This window comes from Helianthus annuus, chromosome 12 (assembly GCF_002127325.2).
Source record: "Helianthus annuus cultivar XRQ/B chromosome 12, HanXRQr2.0-SUNRISE, whole genome shotgun sequence".
NCBI classification, from domain to species: Eukaryota; Viridiplantae; Streptophyta; class Magnoliopsida; order Asterales; family Asteraceae; genus Helianthus; species Helianthus annuus.
In genome coordinates this window covers 59,913,821-59,928,005 of record NC_035444.2, presented here as the reverse complement: position 1 = coordinate 59,928,005, position 14,185 = coordinate 59,913,821, and the positions used below count along the sequence as shown (strand labels likewise).

Genomic DNA, 14,185 nt, shown 5'->3' with positions numbered 1-14,185 from the left:
CTCGTCGATGTGTACATCTGTATGCGGTATAACCAGTGATTCGTCAGCGAAACACTTCTTCAGGTTACAGATGTGGAACACATTGTGGATACCACTGAGCTCTTCCGGTAAGTTTAATTTATAGGCAACCGATCCGACACGTTCGATTACCTCGAAAGGTCCAATATATCTCGGGCTTAGTTTGTCTTTCTTACCGAATCGCATCACCCCCTTCCAGGGTGATACCTTAAGTAAAACCTTGTCGCCTACTTCGAAATTGAAAGGCTTACGCTTCAAATCTGCGTAGCTCTTCTGCCTATCTCGGCAGCTTTCAATCGATCGCGAATTTGGACAATCTTGTCCGTTGTTTCAAAGATAATATCAGGTCCTGTCAATTGGACATCTCCAACTTCTGCCCAACAAACGGGCGTCCTACATTTTCTACCATATAGGGCTTCAAAAGGTGCAGCCTTAATGCTGGTATGGTAGCTGTTGTTATAGGAGAATTCGACTAATGGTAGGTGGTTATCCCAACTGCCACCTAAGTCGATTGCACATGCATGAAGCATGTCTTCTAACGTCTGGATTGTACGCTCACTCTGTCCGTCTGTTTGAGGGTGGTAAGCCGTACTGAAGTTCAAACGTGAACCCAAAGATTGTTGGAAGCTTCTCCAAAAGTGTGATGTGTATCTGGTATCTCTATCAGAGATGATAGACACAGGCACTCCATGAAGGGCTACAATCTTGTCTACAAACAACTGGGCTAATATATCGGAGCTATGAGTCTCCTTTATGGGTAGGAAATGTGCTGACTTAGTCAGTCTATCAACTATCACCCATATTGTATCGTTTCCCTTCTTTGTCTTTGGTAATTTGGTGATGAAATCCATCGTCACCATTTCCCATTTCCACTCGGGAAGTTCAAGCTGTTGTAGCAAGCCTGACGGCTTTTGATGTTCCTCCTTCACTTGCGTACAAGTCAAGCACTTTGCTACATAGGTGGCTATAGAATTCTTCAAGCCTATCCACCAGAAATTTGCCTTTAAGTCCTGGTACATTTTATCAGCACCAGGATGAACGGAATATCGGGAACTGTGGGCTTCCTGGAGGATAACGTCACGAAGACCTCCATAAACAGGAACCCATATCCTCCCATTCAATCTCAGAATTCCGTCCTTGCCATAAGATAACTGCTCTTCAGTTACCACTAGCTTTTCGTTTGGATAGTTAGCTTCTAACACAGCTTCTTTCTGTGCAGCTAACAATCTCTCATTCAGACTGTTCTTGATTTCAATGCTCTTGGCATTGATCCTTATTGGCTTCACTCTTTCTTTCCTGCTCAAAGCATCTGCGACTACATTGGCCTTGCCTGGATGGTATCTTATTTCACAGTCGTAATCGTTCAGAGTTTCCATCCAACGTCGCTGCCTCATATTCAGATCTTTCTGATTGAACAGATGCTGAAGGCTTTTGTGATCAGAATAGATCACAAATTTAATGCCATACAAGTAATGCCTCCAAAGCTTTAGTGCAAATACAACGGCACCCAACTCCAAGTCATGGGTGGTGTAGTTCTTTTCATGCACTTTCAATTGTCGCGAAGCATAGGCAATCACTTTGCCCCTCTGCATAAGGACACAACCCATTCCTGTGTGCGATGCATCGCAATATACGACAAATTCTTCCATTCCGTCTGGCAATGTCAACACTGGAGCATTGCTCAGCTTTTGTTTGAGGATATCAAAAGCTTCTTGCTGCTTAGGGCCCCAATTGAACTTTATCTTCTTTCTAGTTAAAGAAGTTAGGGGTGCAGCAATTCTTGAAAAATTTTCGATGAAGCGTCTGTAGTATCCTGCTAGACCTAGGAAACTACGAATTTCCGTAGGTATCTTCGGCTCCTGCCAGTTCATGACGGATTCAACTTTAGCGGGATCCACCTGGATACCACGCTCGCTGACTACATGTCCAAGGAACTGGACTTCTCGTAGCCAAAAGTCACATTTAGAGAACTTGGCATAAAGCTTTTCTTGATGAAGCAGTTTGAGAATACATCGAAGATGCTTTTCGTGGTCAGCTTGACTTTTCGAGTAGATAAGGATGTCATCGATGAAGACAATGACAAATTTATCCAAATAAGGCTTGCAAACGCGATTCATGAGATCCATGAATTCGGCAGGTGCATTGGTGAGCCCAAAAGGCATCACTAGGAACTCGAAATGACCATATCGAGTCCTAAATGCAGTTTTATGCACGTCTTCATCCTTGACCTTCAATTGATGGTACCCTGACCTTAGGTCAATCTTGGAAAAGTAGCTCGCTCCTTGCAACTGATCAAACAGATCGTCGATCCTGGGCAAAGGATACCTATTCTTGATTGTAAATTTATTCAGCTCACGGTAATTGATGCATAGACGCATCGAACCATCTTTCTTCTTGACGAACAGGATTGGCGCTCCCCAAGGAGATGAACTTGGTCTAACAAAACCTTTGGCCAGCAGATCATCTAGTTGCGTCCTCAATTCTTTCATTTCCGTGGGTGCCAATCTATAAGGTGCTCTTGCGATAGGTGCTGCTCCTGGAATGATGTCGATACTGAATTCCACTTGCCTGTCTGGTGGCAAACGAGGCAGTTCTTCTGGGAAAACTTCAGGATAGTCAGAGATGACTGGAATGTCTTCAATTCTGGGTTTCTCCTCACCGATAGTCACCTGTGCCATATAAATGACACATCCTTTCTTCAAACATTTGGATGCCTTTAGCATAGATACATGTGCAGGCAATCCATGTCGAGTATCTCCTTGGATGGTAAGTGGTTCTCCAGACGGAGTCTTGATTACCACTTATTTCTGGTTGCACACGATTTGGGCTTGGTTATGCGATAACCAATCCATACCCAACACTACGTCGAAACCAGCGAGTTTAAAGGGTAACAGGGATAAAGGAAATGAGTGATTCCTAATGGATATAACACATCCATCTAAAACAGTTGAGACTGTTCCCATAGTCCCATCAGCTAGTTCTACTTCATATTTCACATTCAAGGTTTTAACAGGCAATTTTAACAACTCACAGAACTTATCATCCACAAAGGATTTATCTGCTCCAGAATCAAATAACACTCTGGCGAATACATCATTGATAAGAAACGTACCGGTTATGACGTTGTCGTTCTGGATAGCCTCTTGAACATTCATCTGAAAGACCCTCGCATTGGTCTTTTTCCCATCTTCAGCCTTCTTCACTATCTTCGGGCAGTTAGTCTTGATGTGCCCTTTCTCGTTGCAACAATAGCAAGTTGCATCCTTGAGTTTCTTACACTCAAGAGTCCTATGCTCAGAGGACTTGCATATCCCACATGCCTTCGGCTGGGATTTCTTTTCATACCTGCACCTTCCGAAATGGTGCTTCTGACAAACCTTGCACAAGGGCTTATCGCCCGACTGTCGGTCGTTCTTCTTGTTCTCTGACCCCTTCTTGTGGTCACGATTGCCCCGATGCTTCTTGCTAGATCTACGTGAATCATCATCTTCACGCTTCCTCTTTCAACTGTCGGCATTTCTCAACGATCTCTGCCTCACTGCATCAAGCGTGAGAGACAGAGATATATCTGCCACGGATCTGAAGGTAGCAGGCCTGGAAGCCTTCACACTAGCTTTTATTTCTGGGGCCAAACCCCCAATGAAGCGCGTGATCTGTTTGGGTTCCGGTGTTACAAGGTACTGAACCAATCTTGACAGAGTGTTGAAAGTGGTGAGATAAGCCTGGCAATCCAGGTTCTTCATGACCAGCGATAAGAAGTCAGACTTGATCTTTTCAACCTCGTGCTGAGGGCAGTAATTTTCCTTGATGAGAGCAATAAATTCCTCCCATGTCATGCTATACAAAACAGCCTTCCCAGAGGCTTGAACCAGAGATCTCCACCACGCTAGGGCTTCACCCTTGAATGACTGGGAAACAAACTTCACCACGTCTCTCTCAGCACAACCACTGATGTCCACAACTGTGTCCATCTCGTCTAACCAGGTCATGCAATCTACAGCGCCCTTTTCCCCAGTAAAATCTCGGGGTTTGCAAGATACGAAATACTTATACGTGCAACCCTTGGCGCGAGGTGCATCATCGACCACTTTCTTCTTAGGGTGGACGCTATTCTCATTGGATGAGTGCCTATCGTCGTCCTTCTTAGGCTTAGACGGAGTCGAGGGTGGTTTGCTGTGAGATTTAGAGTGGGTTTTTGGCTTTGAGTGTGGTGTAGATAGGGTTCTGCTTCAAGACTCGGTGTACTCTTCATACTGACGATCTAGGGCTGCCTTAACAGCGCCGTCTACTAGAGCCTTCAATTCAGCGCCCGTTAAATGAATCTGAGCGTTATCATTGTCATCCTCCTTCGAATGACTATTAACTCCACTTGGTTCAGTCATTGTAACTCGAATCTGCTACAGAAGATAATGACAAAGTTTTATTCAGGAGTTTATTATGGAATTATCTGTTATGGCAATTTATTAACCATGGTAAACATAGACCATATTTGGTTAATTTGTTACTCACTTTTATTTAGCATCTGAATATAACTTATCCTATTTACAAACAATATAGTTAGTGGCACAAAGCCTAGTCACAAGGACGCTTTATAATATAAGCCGGAATTACAGAGAATCAAGGCATGAAGGTTTGAACCGTAGTCCTTTTACCTTTTCTGACAGGGAGTCATAGACTACAACTGTCTTTTGTCTTATATGACAACAAGTATGGCCCGTGGGCACTACATCACTAATGGATGTTTGATAAATGATCATCTTTATTGACGATTTAACCCATGATTTACCAACCATTAATTTGGGTTTTGGAATCCCTTGATGGATTCGTATATAGGAATGACGCGTGTGATTTTAACGAATCACATCTGCCAAGGATGTTAACATGTCCACAGAGGTTAACTGGAATCTGAATCTTTTAATTACGTCTTACCATCTTGGCCGGGTCTTATAATGACACCAGGCTAGGTTTCACTATTAAGATTCTTTATTTAGGCAGATTAATTTAAAAGGAATGCTTTTTGATTCATTTCATATAACAATGTATATAATAAAAATGAAATTTATAACATATATTTCATTAATCATAATAATGATTACACACTGCCCTAAACGGGACTTTTAAATAAATAAATACCTACGCAGAGGTTTACAGAAAACAAGTCCACGCAGGGACCAAATACATAGATAGATGTCCACACAGGGACTAAAAGATAAGTCCACGCAGGGACTGAAATGCAATTGTCCACGCAGGGACTAAACACGATAATTGTCCACGCAGGGACTTGATTGTAAGAGTAAATACAATAACACATAAAGAGACTAATGATCTCGTTTCTTCCTCCCTTTTAGTAGGTTTGCTAGGCCTTTGAGGAATCCACGATTACTTTTACGTTCTTGCTCAAAGTCTCATTCCACTCGGTTTAGACGGTGGAGGATTTCTTCTTGCTCCGGTGGAGAAAAACGTGGCTGCTACGACGGCTGCTGAACCGGAGGTCTAGGAGGTGCTGGATACCCATGAGCTGAGTAATCTGGTCCCCAAAGGTTTCCATAAGCTCTGTCGGGATGGAGGGCATTGTAATTAGCCGCTACCACGTATGGGTCGGCATCATAATTATAGTTGTAGTGCGTGTGAGTCGGCTGCTCTAACGGGTTGTACGCGGTGGAGCCGCCGTACGCTGGTATTGGATTGTTATAGCCGAATGGTGGTGGAGGTGGTGCAACTGGTGCAGAATTCACCTCTGCAAGGTGGTTCGAAGGTTCTCCCAATTGTGGTTCTTCAGGCACTGGCGGAAAGTGACTTGCACTCGAGTGGCGAGGGGGTGCTAAAGTGGAATTCCCCTCCTCGGGTAGACATCCGTGCGCCTGATCTCCTACGCCTTGGCGGATCAGGAGGTGCTTGCTGAACTGGTGGCGGCGGAGGCGGTGGCGTAAGTGCCACGAAACGCGAATCCTCAGAGGGATCCTGTTGCTGCCGCTCATGAGGCGAGAAGTGGTGAGAAGGTGTGAAGTACCAATCATACTGGTTAAACCTCGCCTGGTAACTGTCGGGACCTTGATAGGGCGTTCCATGAAAGGATGACCCATCAGAGATCTCGATAGGGTGGTTGGGAGTACCTCTTGCAGGTTCTATGGGATCTGTGTCCTCGTCCATATCTACCGCATTATCTTCGAAGAAATGGTCTTCAGGCCCTAAAGGGTTATAACCTATTGGTTCTTGGACATAATCAGCCGGGTTAAATCGGCCTTGAAAGAAAGGAGTAGGATCGCCATAGGAACGGTGCGAAGCAGATCGCTGGAGAGGTATAAACGAAGGTTGAGGGTTACTGGGATTGTTCTCCGAATCTGGTCCAAAAGAGTGACGGTATGAAGGTGTCGAACTGTGTGAGGTAGACCGTCTTGCAGGTTCGAAGAGGTTTCTTCTACGTCTCTGAGGTTCTTCGCTCCTCGTGCTAGAAGGAGCTCGCATGTTCGAAGGTCCGGCCTCGTGATCATTATGAGTAGTGATCGGCCTTTGCCTCTTCCTCCTCTTTTAATTGCTGGTGGCATAATTCCTACTTAACAAACTTTTAAATCATAATAAACAATAAAAGACAAACTAAAATAACAATTCGAATTTGTCCTATGTTCTTGTCTAGACTCAAGTATGTGCAATTGTGTCATTGAGATTAAACACATAAGGATAGTGTTTAATTCACTCAACGTTGGCTCTGATACCAACCTGTCACACCCCGATTTCCACGTGTATCACCGGTGGGCCCGGTGGGGGATTACCGTGACGTAGTTGGAAACAATATAGTCAAACCACACAATATATAAATGCACAGCGGAAGCATAAAGATAAATATATTTCAACTATTGAATGTAATATTCAAGTATCACAATCGTCGAAATATAATCCACAGGGGATCAAAATAAAATATAAAATATTGTTCAACAGATTATTGGCATCCCAAGATTGCGAGACTCTAACGATGCTAAGGAGTGGCCAGCCTATTACGAGTAGAACCTGCATTAATCTTTTTGGGAAAAATACGTCAGTTTACACTGGTAAATACATTCAACCGACACTTTTGTAAATTGTTTAATAAAATTGATTTGAATGCACAAGGCACAAACTCTTTATAACTTGGGGTAATTTATAATTAAATCTTGTAAAAGAATTACATGTTTACTATGCGTTCGGTCGCCCGGGTCGTGCCGGGTTTAAAGTTAATAGACACGCCACAAAGCATAAAGCCGTGGCGGGAAAACCAACGGTTATACCTTTAATAATATAGACACATTATGGGTGTACGCCTACACCCGTGTGTCGGGGTCGTGGCCATTTTGTAAAATGATGCCAAGGATATCCGGGACATGGTCATTAAGCTCCCAAAGGCGTAAAGCCAACAAAACCAATTTTTAAACGGGTCACATTGAAATCAACCGACTACTAATGATTTGGGGTCAATTGCCCGACCAAGCGGTATCTTAAATACCGTAACCCAAGCCCGTATAACGGAAAATAAGTTAAAAGTATTTACCTGAGCAAGTATTAATCCTTAATTAAACAAGATGCAAGTTTCTTTTACTAGTCTCCTATTCTGGAACGAAGGTTTAAAATAACCTATTAGAATCCTAACGGGTCTTTAATTTAGCCTTAGCTTAGACCGGTCAGTTTCAAAGGATAATTATGGTTTAATCGTGTGAAAGGCGAAAACCGGGAATGGAATGTGGTTTGGACCCAACAAGTTTGAAGACTTGTTTTATATGGGTAATATAACCACACTCTGGATTTTGAGGTCAAAACAATAAGGTTTGACCCGTTTCGGCTAGTTTATGTAAACTAGTTACATAAACCGAACCGTGCGCGCAAAAGGCGTAACGGGTAACCGTAAGAGTCCTACACAAGTTTCCTTAGTTAATATGCTTTAAAGAGGTTGTGGTATCAGTAGGATACCTTCCGTAATGCCCGTAACGAGTTTAAATCCATTATATGCCCCGTAGGGTTATTTCGGTCATTTTAAAGATTATAAAAGAGGTTTCTGAGTTCTACAGGAAATCTGAGTTTTCCGAACAGTTTATAAAGTCCACAATACTCTATTTATTATTTAAAATCAGTAGCAACTGGAATCGGGTCAAAAGACCTTGTAGAACTCAAGTTATGCTCGAAAAGGGTATATTCGGTATTTACCGAACCGATGCCATAACCGCAGGTTATGAGCAGGTTAAAAATAATTAAAAATCTTTAAAAATTTCAAAATATTATTTTACATCAGTGTGTAAAAGGTTTGGTGTTGAAATCTGGGTTTAGATAGGCGTTATGCTAATTGCGCCGTTTAATTACTAAAGTTTCCGTAATTGCGCTATTTAGCATAACTCCTATTCTGGACCTCGGATTGACGTGAAATTTTAGGGACATGCTTAGAAATCAGTAACTAAGGTTATTGTCCTTTCACGTGTCCAAAATTCTCGTTTTAAAGTAAAAAAGGGCGTTACGGTCAACTTTTAAGCATTTAACGGAAATGTGTTAAAGACTCGGACAAACAACGAACCGGTCACAGAGGGTTATACCATCATGTAACCTGGTCCTAAGAGAGTCCTAAGGCATATCTAAATCATACCAAAACGGGTCAGAACTGAAGTCAAAGCAAAAGTCAAAGTTTTGCGACTTTCGGTTCCGAACCGGGTCAAAACAGAAAACGGTCGGATCAAACAAGCTTAGACTAGTTAATATACTTATTATCATGTTATATGAGTGTTAAAACAGGTTACACGCTATCTACATTACTGATTATGCATAATATCGCAAAATAGCATTCTGTTGACTTTTTCTAAGCAAGTTTGACTCGACATTCGGACTAGTTAGAGTGGGAATCAGAGGGTGCCCTTTTAGGGGTTTAAAGCCCACATGATTACCAACCTATAACTACCTTTGATTCGAAAAACCGCTAGACCATTTGTGATTTATCGTAAAGTCAATCGTTAATTACGACGGATTGACTTTTAAGCTAAACTATGCAAAAACTAAACCACAAAGGGTTAGGCAAACTTACAGAAGCTTGGTACACGACCAGAGATGTTAGAAGAGTGCTCTTGAGCTCCAGAAATGATCAAGAAAGCAGGTTTGAGGTGTGGTTATAATGTGCACAACTCATGGCCTTTTATAGTGAACTTTGGAGCATTAGATCATTACAACTAGGCCTATAATAGATCATGGATGTTCAACAACTGTCCCTGAGTGTTAGGGGACGTGTAGGGGGCGCCCATGCTGCCATAATTGCATCCAAGATCGTTTAAAATAGCAAACAGTGAACCTCTGTACGTTTTCTGCATCTGGGGACTTGACGCGGCCCGCGTTAAGGATCAGGCTACCCTTACGTGGGTCGCCTGAATCCTAATGTCAGGCAACGAATCTGCACAGCCCGCGCGGCCTGTGTAAGCTTCCTTGTTTCATCGACGCGGTCCGCCTGAGGCCTGTATTTCAAGATTTTCAAATCTTTTGCCATTATTGCCTTGGCCTTTCGGTTTCGAAGGGGTAACTTTGCGTTTTGGGCCTCGTTTATTTACGAATAAGGGCTTCGTGACTTTTACCCACACCGTTAAGTCCTCGGTTAGTTTAATTACTATCCGAAAAGCCCTAACTTTCATTGTTGACGCTTGTAACCCCTCGCATACTAAATTGATCATAACTTTCTCGTTTTAAACGGAACTTCGCGAAATTTATATCGTTTATTCTAGTGAGCGTAATTTACTGTTACAAAGCCTCAGGTATGTTAAAGGGTCACTCAGAGGTATAACTTAAACATGTTGACACAATTAACCCCTGTAGTTTGTAATCTCTCACTTTCTTCCGTATTTCGTTCCGTACGATCCATGATTTATTTGTTTGAAGGTACGAGCATCATTTAGGGTTACTGTACAGTATATTTATCCCTCGTTGACATTTTTAACCCTCGAATTTACATACTTTCAATGTTTGTCAACTTTAGTCCTTTATTTAGTATTTAACACCACGTGTAAACTTAAGACACGTGTCAATACTTTATTGGACGCAAAAATTTCGAGGTGCTACACATGATAAAAGTCAAATGTTATTGAATTAAAAAAAAAAGATTTCTTCATAATCATTGATATATATTTAGGTTTAATTTATTAATTTTTTATTATTTAGGTTATATGCTAACATAACCTAAATTTCACATACCCACATCATAAGCATATTAACAACATATACATATTACCAAAAGACATGTCTAACAAACCATAAGTACTATCCCAAAGTATCAAAACAAAGCAACGATAAAACCACATCTAATATTAATACTTAACCATCTAACATAACATAATAACCAACATTCACGAACGGCCTCTTTTCTTTGTGATCTTGGGTACGACTTTGGTCAACATCAAACGCTTAGAAGGCTTGACGTACGTAAAGAAAAGAGTAGAACCGAAGTCGATGTAATTCAATTTCAAGAAAGCTGGCCACTTTTTAAAACCGTACCTGAAACCCTTCCCAGACTTCTCGCCTCTTGTGCCCAACTTAAGTAGTTCACATTTTTCGTTCTGAACTGTAACATGGTGCAAGTTGTGAAGAGAAAGACACAGATGGCTTGAAACATCAGTCGGTAAACGCTCAGAAAAATATAAAAGGATTAATTACCTTATTGATTAAAAAAAAGAGTAGAGCCGAACTGTATTATGTGCTATTAGAAGGAAACAAAAAATTATAAAGTATACCAGTCTGCTTTTGGCTTTCTTGGTGAATTTAATAGCATCAGTTTGTTTTAACTTTTTTGATGTAGAGCATTTACGGCCAACTTGAAGGGCGGTTGATGTTGTGGATCTGAATGACTTAGACTTTACTTTAGCCTACATAATTGAATAAGACATAATAAATGTGAGTAGGGTTCCTACGGAAAGTGTGTTTTTCCTAGAAAGTCTAGGAAGCGATCTTGTCCATCTGATTGGTGTGTTTAAGGGTTGAGATTAAATCAATGGCAATCTTGTAATAATTAACTATATTTAATAGATTGTTTTAAATGAGTAGGGGCAATTTCATCCTTATATGTGTTTTAAACCAATAAAAAATAACCGTCAGAGATATCACATCTCCTTAATACACGCCAATTTCCCTCTCTCTCTCTCTCTTTCTCTCTCTAAACCCAAATTCGGAAACCCCTAAAATCATACCAAAAATACCTAAAATCATGGATGAAGATAAGAGATTTTCTTTGTTCCATATACGTAAGATCAAGCTTTCATTGTACTGCGTGTTTTACAAAGCGATTACGGGTTATTCTTGTTTGTAATTGACGGTATTTTGCTGGTTGCAGGGAAGAGATTCAAAAAGCAGGAAATTTTGGAAAGGATAGATAGCAGCGGAACAGTTACCGGAAGCTGATCGAAAGCTGGGGCGAAATCTGCTGATGTAAACCACATTTGTATGAATCTGCTTGCTGTTAAAACACAGCTGTATGAATCTGAATTGCTGTTAAAACATAGCTGTATGAATCTGAATGATAAAACACATTTGTATGAATATGCTTGCTGTTAAAACACAGCTGTATGAATCTGAATGATAAAACACATTTGTATGAATCTGCTTGCTGTTAAAACACAGTTGTATGAATCTGAATGCTAAAACACAACTGTATGAATCTGCTTGCTGTTAAAACACATTTGTATGAATCTGCTTGCTGTTAAAACACACCTGTATGAATCTGAATGCTAAAACACAACTGTATGAATCTGCTTGCTGTTAAAACACAACTGTATGAATTTGAATGCTAAAACACAACTGTATGCATCTGCTTGCTGTTAAAACACAACTGTTTGAATCTGAATGCTAAAACACAACTGTATGAATCTACTTGCTGTTAAAACACAGCTGTATGAATCTGAATGCTAGAACACAACTGTATGAATCTGCTTGCTGTTAGAACACAACTGTATGAATCTGAATAATAAAACACAGATGTATGAATCTGCTTGCTGTTAAAACACATCACCAAGAACAAATTGTTAAAACACAGTACCAAGAACATGCTGATAGATTCCAGCAAGAAAACGAAGGAATGATTGATATTACGTGAGATCAGAAATCGAAAACAAAAAATTCCGAAATTTATGTATAGTTAGTTATTGAAGATAATTTCCTAAAATAAAAATAGATTGTGAAAGTACATAAATGCCCTTTTAGATAAAATCCTTCAATGCCACATGTCACGTTCTTATTGCTTCCTAGACTTTCTAGGAAAAACACACTTTCCACCCAACTCCTACTCCAATAAATGTAAACATAATATACATAAAATTTTACAACAATAAGATACACGGTCCTTTAAATAATAAAAGTAAGAATTCATGGTTACGGTATCTTACTTGAGAGACAACGTGAGAAGACAGATTTTGCTCAGAAACATAATCAGCTGATTTTCCTTTTCGTTCAACCTAAAGAAAATAAAACAATTAACATATTCATATAGTAGGAAATAATTAAATGAATTATATACTAATTAAGCATGTTTTTATACATGTAATGTATTGTTTGGTATGAAAAAAGATTTCTAAACAACATCAAACTGGGTTTTCACATTAACAAAAACGAAACTTGAAAATATTATTTTTTTATATAGAAAAAAAAAACATCAAACTATATTATCTAATCATAAACAACCTTTGTCGAAAGCCCTTTATCTCCAACATAAAACTTTGATTTGAGCTTAGGATGAACCTACAAAACCATAAAAGATTTATCTTATTACATTTAAAAAAATTCATTAAAAGGATTACATAATGGAAAACAAATACACCGAATAGAATAAAAAGTTTATTATATGTATTAAAATTAACTATTAAATTAAATTAGTATATAACAAACAACCTTTGCAGATACAGTCTCGTGACCAAAACAATCTTTGACTTTCCTTTTGGGTCATTCTACATAATAAAAATGAATGATAAACATATAAGTATAGAAGAAAGTAATTAGAAGCATTATATAATATATATATATAAGGCACATTGTGAATCACTTACATTAGACCGATACGAATCAAAGGAAGATGAAAGGCGGTTAGATTCACCAACCATATGACCACCAAGATCTTCATCAACATCACTTTCGTTGGTAATCACCTTCTCTTTGTGTTCCGACTACAAAAAAATAATATTCCAAAAACCAACAATGTTAACTTCAAGAATAACTAATTACTTGATATTATGAAAAAAATATATTGTAAGCATAATAACACTAACCGCAAGCAGTAAATCAAATCCATCATCTCTGTAAATAGGATCATCCAACACAACAACGTCAACCTTCTTGAAATACATTTGAGTACCAGTTTCATGATTAAAAACGGACAACTCAAAAGTCTCATATCCAGCCATTGTAAAAATAAAAGTAGTCCGGGAATCTAATTCAAGATCTCTAATCAACTTAGACCATCCATCAGTGAAAGCACATTTGTCGGACAACGCTTCCATCTTCACATTCCAAAACCTATCACCGAGATAAAGAGTTGCTGATCCACCTTTATAACTGCTGCCATAAAACTGTCCCCAGAATTTGTCTGCCATGAGCTGTAAATTTGTTAACAATTATGTTAAACAAAATATGCACAAAAAAAATTGACATAAAAAAAGTAATTATTTTATATACAGTACTTACAATGAAATCATCATCAACTCTAATGGAAGTGATAAAAGAGTTATCCAAAACACATGACTTAAAGACATCGAGATACCATGTAGATGGTCCAAGACTGTTGAACAACAGATAATCATTTTTTTGTAAACCACTGTCCGTAACGACTTTACCAAACCCAGCACCTAAAACAGGACCCAACCCATATTTTTCAATTTCAACAATCCATAAGTTGTCAGCAGCAAAAATTTTAATACGATCACCATATGGGAATTGTTCTCCCCACAGTAATGTAGCAAAATCATTCGGTATTTCCTATAATTTGAAACATAAGACATATAAGTATCAACATATTTTTTTGTAAACATAATAACAAAAAGTACATACCACTTTTGTAGGATGATGAACATCGACTAACTTCAAGAAAGAACAACTACTTCTCTTTTGATCCATATCTGTAAAATTATTATCAACATTTTTTAGAGCATGAAATAAAATGATAACATTACAAAATAAACACATTCAAAATAAATAA

At 39.3% G+C, this 14,185-nt stretch overlaps 1 long non-coding RNA gene across 1 annotated transcript; it reads right to left on the bottom strand.

Moving 5' to 3' along the window:
• Positions 1 to 10,785: 10,785 nt before the first annotated feature.
• LOC118484719 lies at positions 10,786 to 12,728 on the bottom strand. The gene is made up of 3 exons (XR_004874147.1): positions 12,679 to 12,728; positions 12,384 to 12,452; positions 10,786 to 10,871 (listed from the first exon to the last, which is right to left on the bottom strand). It is a non-coding gene; the product is annotated as an uncharacterized LOC118484719 (long non-coding RNA).
• Between the last annotated feature and the right edge of the window lie 1,457 nt (positions 12,729 to 14,185).